The sequence below is a fragment of the Chelonoidis abingdonii genome, chromosome 1 (assembly GCF_003597395.2).
Source record: "Chelonoidis abingdonii isolate Lonesome George chromosome 1, CheloAbing_2.0, whole genome shotgun sequence".
NCBI lineage: Eukaryota > Metazoa > Chordata > Testudines > Testudinidae > Chelonoidis > Chelonoidis abingdonii.
The window spans coordinates 69,028,318-69,038,543 of NC_133769.1; the positions used below are offsets into that span (position 1 = coordinate 69,028,318).

At 37.9% G+C, this 10,226-nt stretch overlaps 1 protein-coding gene across 1 annotated transcript in view; it reads left to right on the top strand.

The window, feature by feature from the left end:
* The window catches only part of RAP1B (RAP1B, member of RAS oncogene family), a 77,741-nt gene that overhangs the window by 60,699 nt on the left and 6,816 nt on the right, over positions 1–10,226 (top strand). The gene's annotated exons all lie outside the window — the stretch shown is intronic.

Here is a 10,226-nt window from a genome sequence, read left to right on the forward strand (position 1 = left end):
ATTTATCACTTGAGTGAGGGATAACTTTCAAAAGTTCTTGAGTTTTATTGTTGCTTAAACTTGTGTTGAGGAGCAAAATAAATTATTGCATAAAGGAAAAAGAGGGAGATTTAATGTGAACAGCTGAGTAACAAGGCTTATTTTGAAGCATTTTAAAGGGGGTGGTATCAACTAGTAACACCCTGTTCCACTTCCTTCTTAGAATCAGTTGTGTTGTTGGCTCTGAAGATCATAATCTTGTTTACAGTAACAGACATTAATGGGGGTAGGGGCAGAGGGAAGCTACTTCCAGCTTTTAGTTAATCTATTTAATGTTCATGAGGGATCTTGACTAATCTTCCTGAATAGATGTAGCTATATCTGCTACCCCTGCTGCATGGACCCAGGAGACACTGAACTCTTAAATTTTCAGGAAAGTTTGTTGTGAGTGTACTATACATGCACAAGATCTGGTGCATATCTTCACCTCCAGTTAATTCTCTTCTCTCTAATGGAACCCTAAGAGCAAGTATCAGTCCAGTGTCATGAATGGAGGAAGAACTTCATTTCTAGATAATATGAATCTTTTATTTGCATCTGGACCGGAACAAGTTATTTTTCTATTTAGCAACAAATGAGCATTGCAAGGAACTGGACAAAAACCAAGGCAACTCTAAGATTTTTTTAAACTGAGTCTTAATTAAAAAGGTCATGCTTTTATGGGCAAATAGGAAACATCCAACGGCTGCCTGAGTGGTGTCTTTAGAATGATGTGGTACTGAAATATGTATACTACTTTTGTAAACTCAGATCTGAAAGTCATTCAAAAGATGTGGAAGGAGAAGAGCACTAATACAGAAGATGAGAGTTCCAGGTTGCCACTTTGGCTAAAAACTAATCCTCTTGACATGGTTTCATAGATTTTTTTTTTTTTATTATTATTATTTTTTCCCTGTTAAATCAAGATTGGAAATAAGGTGTAAATTTTTAACAGGGTAACTAACCATTGGAACAACTTACCAACAGTTGTGGATTCTATCACTGACAATTTTTAAATCTAGACTGGATGTTTTTCTAAAAGAGATGCTCTAGGAATTATTTTGGTGAATTTCTGTGGCATGTGTTATACAGGAGGTCTGACTAGATCAGTGGTTTTCAACCTTTTTTCATTTGCAGACCCCTAAAATATTTCAGATGGCGATGCGGATCCATTTGGAAATTGTAGGCATAGTCCGTGGACCCCCAGCATCTGCAGACCACAACTTGAAAACCACTGGACTAGATCAGAACGATCCTTTCTGGCTTTGGAATCTATGAAGGAGGGTGAGCTAGGTCTGGGTAAACTCCTCAAGGCCAGATCATCCAATCTATATTCAAGTAACAAAACTCATTGAAGTCTTGCCTGACAAACTATAGGACTTGTCCTTAAAGTGCAGTTCCACTTTGAAAAGTGACTGGTAAAATGAAGTAAAAAGGCTTCGTGGGGCTGTTTCAGTGCCATCTAGGTCAAATGTTAGCACTAGCAACTAAAAAAAAAACCTGTCAGCTGGCTTCTTTCCTCTTGTGCATCATCTCAGCCCTGTGAACTAAATTGTGCCCTCTGTGATGTCCTGTGTAACCCTGTATTTGGCGGGTTTTCACATAGTAACTTGCCTGTAAATGGAGCTTAAAATAAACAGTTCTACTGAGGCACTGCACAGGAAGGAATGGAATCCAGTTTGCTCTCCTCTATTCTTGTTAGCTCTGCAGAACTAACCAGTTATGGAAGTAAAACTAACTGCTTACATCAGTAAGCGGGTCTGACTTTGAATAGGAGCAAATCTCTGCATTTTAAAAAGGTCACTGTACATAAAATCTCATTTTAAATGAATAGCTGTATTTCAGGGCTTTTCCAAGTGTATTTGAAGGTACTTCAGGAAATCTAGCGGTAAAGTAGCTTCCAGTCTATACCAACCATATCATTTTAAAATGTGACATGGAACCTGCTACACTGATCAGCTTAGGTTTTTTTTTCCCCCTTTAATTCTTAGCCTAATAACCTTCTCATCAGTATGTTTATGGGTTACTGCTTTTTATTCCACAAGAAGTGGCATGTGTGGAAGAAAAATCTGAGTTACTTATAGGGAACTGAAGTTCTTCAAATAGCTAATCCTAACACATTCATCCTATCTGCTCTACTTGCCATTCCCAAATCACTTCAGATTATTTACATCTGACAGATAATGAAAACTGAAGCGGGAACATGTCCCGTGTGTTTGTATATAGGTGTGGGGTGGCTGGCACTCAGTGTGCATCAAACTTTCCTGAAACTTAGTTCCCAGCAACTCCTGGGTCCACTAGCAGTGTGCACAGGCAAAGAGTGGGGATTGTGGACATTACCCACTTTGAAAACCCCAGTTGCAGGTAAGTAACATTATTGCAGTCTTCTAGGAAAGAGATACTTGGGGGAAGACAGAGCAGTGCAGAAGCAAATTTTCTCTGACAAGGCTAAAAGAATTTGGCAAACAGCTTTGAGTAAATTGCATCAAAACTGTTCTCTCTACCAAATCAGTTGGAAAGCTTAGAATGCTATAGCTAAGTTCCACAGCCATGTATTTTCTACCAAATGATGATATAAACTATTTTTTAGGGCTGTCAAGCAATTAAAAATAAATCACGGTTAATCCTACATTTAATCGAACTGTTAAACAATAATAGGATACCACTTATTTAAATAGTTTTAGATGTTTTCTACATTTTCAAATGTATTGATTTCACTTATAACACAGAATACAAAGTGTATAGTGCTCACTTTATATTTTTGATAACAAATTTACACTGTAAAAATATTTTTTCAGTTTTCCTAATAAAAGTCCAGTAGTGCAATCTCAGTAATTAATTCACATCTATAAGTTCAATTTTATATACAAAAAACTGCATTCAAAAACAAACCATGTAAAAATTTGGAGCCTGCAAATCCACTCAATCCTTCTTCTTGTTCAGCCAGTTGCTCAGATAAACAAGTTTACATTTGCAGGAGATAATGCTGCTTGCTGCTTGTTTACAGTATCAACTAAAAGTGAGGATAGGTGTTTGCATGGCACTGTTGTAGCTGGCATCGCAAGATATTTATGTGCCAGATGCACTAAAGATTCATATGTCCTTCATGCTTCAACCACCATGAGAGAACGTGCATCCATGTTCATAAGGCTTTCTTCTCGATAACCATCCAAAGCAGTGCTGACCAACGCATGTTCATTTCCATCATCTGAGTCAGTCAGATGCCACCAGCTGAAGGCTGATTTTCTTTTTTTGGTGGTTTCTGCATTGGAGTGTTGCTCTTTTAAGACTTCTGAAAGCATGCTGTACACCTCATCCTGCTTAGATTTTGGAAGGCCCTTCAGATTCTTAAACCTTGAGTCGAGAGATGTAGCATCTTTAGAAATCTCACATTGGTACCTTCTTTGCCTTTTGTCAAATCTGCAGTGAAATTGTTTTTAAAACGAACATGTGCTGCTGGGTCAGATTTTAGTATAAAAGACCCAACAAAAGGGATTAAAATTTTTCCAAATGCATTTTGGTCAGAGCACAAATTTTACAAGGTACAGAAATACAATTATTATAAAGGGACCTTCAGAAAGGAGAGTCAGATTAGTGGAGGATATTGTAAGAAGGGCGGACATTATAGGCCAATCAAGGCCATGTTTACCAAACTGAAGTTTTATTTAAAACAAAAGAAAAAAGTTTACGTTTGATAAGTGCATTTTATGTACTTGCTGTAACAGTGTATTACCTAACCTTTTTGCCTCAATGACCCACAAGTTATGTGGAGATTCATCCCTCTGAACTGACACCTTTCACTTTCACTCTTCAGAAACACCTGGAGCTGCCGCTTTAAAAGAGTTTCAGAAAACTAATCAGATGGAAATTATATATATTTAGAAATGGAACGTTAGATTATATGGGCAAGAGAAAGAAAAAAACCCTCCCAAAGAGTACCCAGTTGATAAAACAATAAAGCGTAATAAGTATAGTTTCTACCTTGCTTGTTAAAGAATATTAGAAGCAATTGAAAACAGGAGTTTCAGTTTCTTAAACATTTCTTCAGTGCTCTCCTACTGTTTGAGTTGCTAGGCAGTCATGTGCAAACTATAATTGACATTGGTTTTGGCCTGTCTAATGTCTTTACAAATCCAATCCCCCACTCCCCCCAAAAAACCCACGTCCGCTGCTGATGCCCCCAAGGCACCACCATTTTCCAGTGTGAATTTAGTGGATTAGAAGTATAGGCAGATGCATTAAATACCTTAAACATAGCCTCAATCATTCTATAAAACTTTGTAAGCCATGGGATGTCTGAGTGGTGTGAAGTGGTGAGACTATTCCAGCATCAAAACCCCAATTTGTAGCACCAGTTTAAAATTTCCAGTAACTCAGCCATGAAATTTTTTTTCCCATTGCTTGATCTGGGATAAACTCTAGCCTATGATTGAGTTTTAACAGATTAACTTCTCACGTTCTTCTGACCAGCTGGTAGTTTTACCACAGGGTGACGAGCCTAAAACCATCAGTGTAGGTATGGGATTATTATTAGACATAGAATACTGCCACTTCTACCATGTCAGTGGCAGCTATCCGGGTTTTGGTTCAGGACCATCAGTTTACTTTTTTTTTTTTTTTTGGGCCAATCTGGTGTCCAGATGCTTCTGGAAGCAAACGAAACAATCTCAAATTTTATTGGATCAGACACTTCACTCAGCCTAGACTGTTTTTTGCCAGATACTGGAGAAAGGAAAAAAAAAAGACAATCACTGTCTAATTTTAAGACAGCTGCATGTTATCCACGATGTATAATGATTCATACTCAGACACAACTGTCCTTCAACCGCACAAGGTTCCACAATACACTGCGTGGAAGGATTTAGAACCACTGTACCAGAACACTGAGCAAAATGAACTACTGAATGCAATCCTCTCCATATTGAACAGGGCTACTGAAGGGGGCCAACAGACATGAAATAATCAAGATGAACAGGTGACAGTTGTCCAATGACAGGACAACTATGAAGTTTATAGCATTGTCTCCATAACCAGACTGAAAATAGTCAGTGCCAGGAAAAAGGAAATCTGAGACCGCTGTATGTCAGTGATCCCAATTTTCTCAAAATATTGCAAAAAAAGTGCGGCTTTACTGCTCTTAGCCTTTCATTATATAGGCATTATTAATTTCACATTAAAAAAGTTATCTAGTAACCAATACTCTAGGGTAAAAAGTCTCAGGCATGATACATATGAACATGATTGTCCAACAGTGAGTTCGCTTTCCAAATCGATAACTCGCAAGTATTCTTTTTTTAAAGATAAATCCTCTATCTAGGACATGTATTTAAGTTTGAACCTATACCAGTAGTGTCTAGAGAGTTGTTTAAAATAAAAAATTAGCCACTTCAACACATTCTATAGCTTACGAACATATTTACTCAGCGAACAAGGAAAAGATGACTTTAGCTGGCTTACAGTAGTTGACGTATTCCACCGAACAGACTTCGACTGCATATTATTTTCTCCTATCAACGTAGATAACATTTTATTTAATACAGAACTTCATATCAGTGTCCTTGCCTATTTTTTTTGGCCAGCTATTTAAGCTTTAAGATGATCTCTCATGATATTTTACATTTGTTCTAGGATAGTCGTATGTAGTTGTTTCTTATCTAGTCGTGAAAATTTTCGTACATCAGGACGTGCTTCTCTTTGGATGTGCTCTGTCCTTGCCTCAGTCACGTGTGCATCGACTTTGAGGTTTTGATTGGCTCTGTCTTTCCCATTTCAAGTAACGATACTGATGTTATTTTTCGTGTTAAAGACAATAAAGTTGATCCGACTCTATTTTGCATTCCTTTACCTGTTAGGAATACTCAGATTAAACTTTGAAAACCACTGTCGGATAGCGTCTCAACACATAGCAAAAATAGTTCTCAGAACATAATATGTGGCGAGCTATAACCGTGGCTCAGAGCTACTACCCATCCTATGAATAATAAGTAGCGTGAACTGAATGCTACGCTTTTTGCGTGGCTTTTTCCTAGGCACTGGAGTTTTTCTGTTATTTGTCCGACAACGGCTCAATAAACGCATCTTGACATCGAAGATAGTTCTGGTAGTCTACTGCAATTGTAAGCCCGATTCTCTGCATTCAGTCGTCCTAACTTTTCACAATTTTGTTCACTTAAAAATGCACATTTAAACCTATCGAGTGATTCTTGAGACCTGTTTAAAATATGAGTAGATCATCCCTATTTTTTCAATCTCCCCCTCTAGATTAAAGGTGCCAAGTCTTCTCGTCTAACCTGGAAGCTGAACGATGTGAGTACTTTGAGTACGAGTAGGAGTGGCTTGTCTTGCAGCAAAAGTTGTCTGTATCCATACAATTTGCACTGTATTTTTCACACTTCAACTGATTAAAACTATACTGCATTGTTTTGATTTTTAAATTGAGAGCGTTCAGGTCCAAATACAGAGATTGTCAGTGAGTCAAGAATTGAGCCATAAGCAGTTTATGTTCTTTATAGTACGTCTCTAAAGGCAAAGAAATATGTCCTTAAACAAGATTCGGAGTAGTAATTTCACTGCATATTCTAGTATTGTACCTATTCATATTGTAAACCGGCGGCTGATAAGTTGAAACTTTATAAAGACTCACGATAATTATAGGTGTTATATATGAAATAAAATCGCAGTCTAATTTAATTACTCGGTTTAATATCACGGGTGCAGAGAGCTACTATCTGATTTTTAATTTTTTCAAGAGAAGGTTTAAGATTTTCAGCAAGTTCTCTTCTGGGGGGGTAAAATGTTGTTGTTGCGCTGTGAGGCATGTGAACTTGAAATCTGCCTACAGTAGAACAAAAAAAAATACGATGATTAAAACTAAGGATAGTGAAAAGTAGGTAGGAACTACATATCTAATTGGAATTGTTACTCTTAGAGTGCGAAATTTTCAGTGAAATCACTAGTTCATATTCACATTATATAGTCGTCTGTGCTTTCAGCGTTCAAATACAGATTCTCCTCTCCCAATTATCATCTACTCTCGTTTACTGATATGTCTTCTATGGCTAACAGTTCATTGGTATTGTTTGCTAGCACTAGGTAGCTCTTTCACTGGATTTCCCCTGTATCATTCTATGTCTCTACCACTCTCTCTACCTGCTTAAGATTTTATCTTTATATATCCTAGATATATGTTTTAAGATGCATTTTGCTCTACATGGTAAATCGGGATATCGCCTAAGTTGGTACTAATCAAGAGGTAGTTATCGAGTAAATTCTAACTATCACACATCAGTAGTATTAGCTCTAAGATGATATTAAGCTTACGTTTACATGTCAGATTATGCCTATCGACGCCTCTCTCAACGCACATGGAGTTCATTGCACATTTATTACTGTTGACAGCAATTTAACTGTTGGTTAAATGTGTGCCGAGGGACTACGATTTCTGATGTAGCAGGGATCCTCCTACTGGTTTCCAGTGAAGATCGTATCCGTTACTCGTGTCTTCACAGAGGATAAACAAAGTTATGAAAAAGCGCAAGACGGGTTTTGTCCCCAATAGTGTATTTTGCATTGATAGTACTGAGCAATTTGAGGCAACATCCTCCATAGCGATGAACCTTGCATGTTTCAGTGAAAAAATTCGTTAACAAGCAGAATTTCAAGCGCTTGCAACGCGCAAGCCTGTAAGAGCTTGTATAGTAGTTCTTTCCGTATTTTAAACCATTGAATGTAGCTCTTAGATATTACAAACATCTGCTAAGACTTAACATCTTATCTTTTGTGGGGTAACAAATTCTGGAAACCCACTGCAATCTAAGGCGGGAGTTGAGGGATAGTTCTCTGGTTTGTTTTCTAAGCAGGCAGAGGAAAGGCAGAATGTTTGTGATTAAATGCATTGTCATTTGTTTTTGTGGTCACCTCCACTAATGGATAAAGAACAGCCTTACCTGAGTTAACATTTATTTTGGACTTAGGTATCAGGTGCGCAAGGGGAGAAAGACTCTAAGATGTACATGTCCTTATTTCCAGAGAGATCCTTGGCTAGAACTCTCTAAGTCCTGACTGTCACACTCTTCATCTAGCCAAGTGCACACTAACTGGTTGCGACTAGATCTGCCGGTTTGCGCATACAATGAGACAATAGTGTTAAACTATATGGTCATAGGCTTGGATAACTCATACATGCGGATTTGGGGGGTGCAAATATAGCCGCAGCACTAAGAGAAACGTTTACTCTTTAAATTATCGAAGCACTCTGTGTTTGCTCCTTTTAACTTACATCATGAGTGCATTCTCCATCTGAAGCGATGGACCTCATGTTTACAGAACATGTTGGATAACTGGAGACGTGCATCTACTCTCCAGTCATCTGGTGACATTGCAAAATATTTTCCTGTAGTCTCTCATTCCTATTTCTCAGTCGCGCCTCCGAACGTGCTGTGTCATGCCTGCTACTTTCAGCTAGTGAAAATACTTTGCCACCTTTCGAACTAGTGTTTGACACTTACTATGTCTCCGATGTACCCCCATCTTCTGGTTCATGCCTCGCCTCCTCTACTCGACCTTGAAGTCACGAGGTCTCCACGTGCTTCGCCTCTCTGCACTGTTGTGAAAAAATCTTTTTATTTGATTTTAAACTTGCTGCCCATTATTTCATTTTAACCCCCTTACTCTTATACTTGGAACAAGTAAATCAACTCTTCCTTATTACTTTCTCCACTACCACTCATGATTCTATATGACCGTCATCACTCCTCTTTTAGTCTCCTCTTTTCCAAGCTGGAAACTTCCTAGCCTCTTTAATCTCTCCTCCATATGGGACCCATTCCAAACCCTAAATCATTTTAGTTGCCCTTCTCTGAACCTTTTCTAATGCCCAGTATGAGTCTTTTGGAATGAGACCACACTCTGTACAGTATTCAGATGTGTGCTGTACTAGGATTTATATAGGGGAATAAGATATTCTGTCTTATTCCAGCAATTTTTTAATATCCTACCTAACCATCCGTTTGCTTTGGAACTGTGCTGCACAATGTGTCTTCAGAGAACTAAGCCACGATGACTCCGGATCTTTCTTGAGTAGTTGTTTAGCTAAATTAGCCCCATCTTATTGTATGTAAGTAGGTCATTTTTCCAATGTGCATTACTTACATTTATCTATCCATTAAATCATTCCCATTTGGTGCCCAACACTTATTTTGTGAGTATCTTTTTGAAGATTCTTCCACGTCGCTTGGGTCCTTAACTATCTGAGAAGTTTGTGTGTATCGGCAAACTTTGCCAGTCTCACTGTTACCACTTTCTCGTATCATCTTATAAATAGTTAAATAGGATTAGGTCCCAGGACTGACCCTAGGGCACACTCGTCACCCTCTCCATTCTGAAATTTACCATTTATTCGTGGATCCTTTTTCTCTGTCTTTTAATCCATTCTCAATCCGATGAAAGGTTTTCCCTCTTACCCCAGTGACAACTGTACCAATTTTTTTTTTTTGGGTGGTAGGCTGATTTGCTCCTCCTCGAAAGAAAACTGCAAAACAGGAAAATCGAGTGCTGTGGAAAAATACAAAGAGAGTAGGGCTGTTGATTAATGCAGTAATCACGATTAACTCCAAAAATAAAATCATGCTTATCGACAATTTTTAATTGTAGCTGTTAACAATAACCAATTGAAATTATATTTTTGCAATTTCGATATATTTTCAATATTGTTAATTACAGTATTACAAAGTATACAATGCTTATTTGTTCATTTCTTTATTGCACTATGAAAAATGCGGCAACCAACGAGAACAGTACTTTTCAATTCACCTCCTAGATACTATAGTGAAAATCAATTGTTTAAATGCAACTTACCACAAAAATCTACAGTTGTTACCTCACTTACAGACAAAGCAAAGTTTGTTTCATTTACGGAACATAATGTGCCCTGCTTCTTACTTGCATTCAACTGAAAATGAGAAAGGAGTTTCGCATGGATTTTTGTACTGGCATTGCAGGTTTTACGGCCAGATATGCTACACATTCATATATCCCTTCTTGCTTCGGCCACCACTTCCAGAGGACATGCTTCCATAATGGTGACACTTGTTAAAAAAAATTGCATTAATAAATTTGTGAGTGAACTTCCTTGGGGGGAATTTAAGTCTCCTACTCTATCTTTACCCGCATTCTGCCAATAGTTTCATGTTCTTATGCAGTTCAGATGA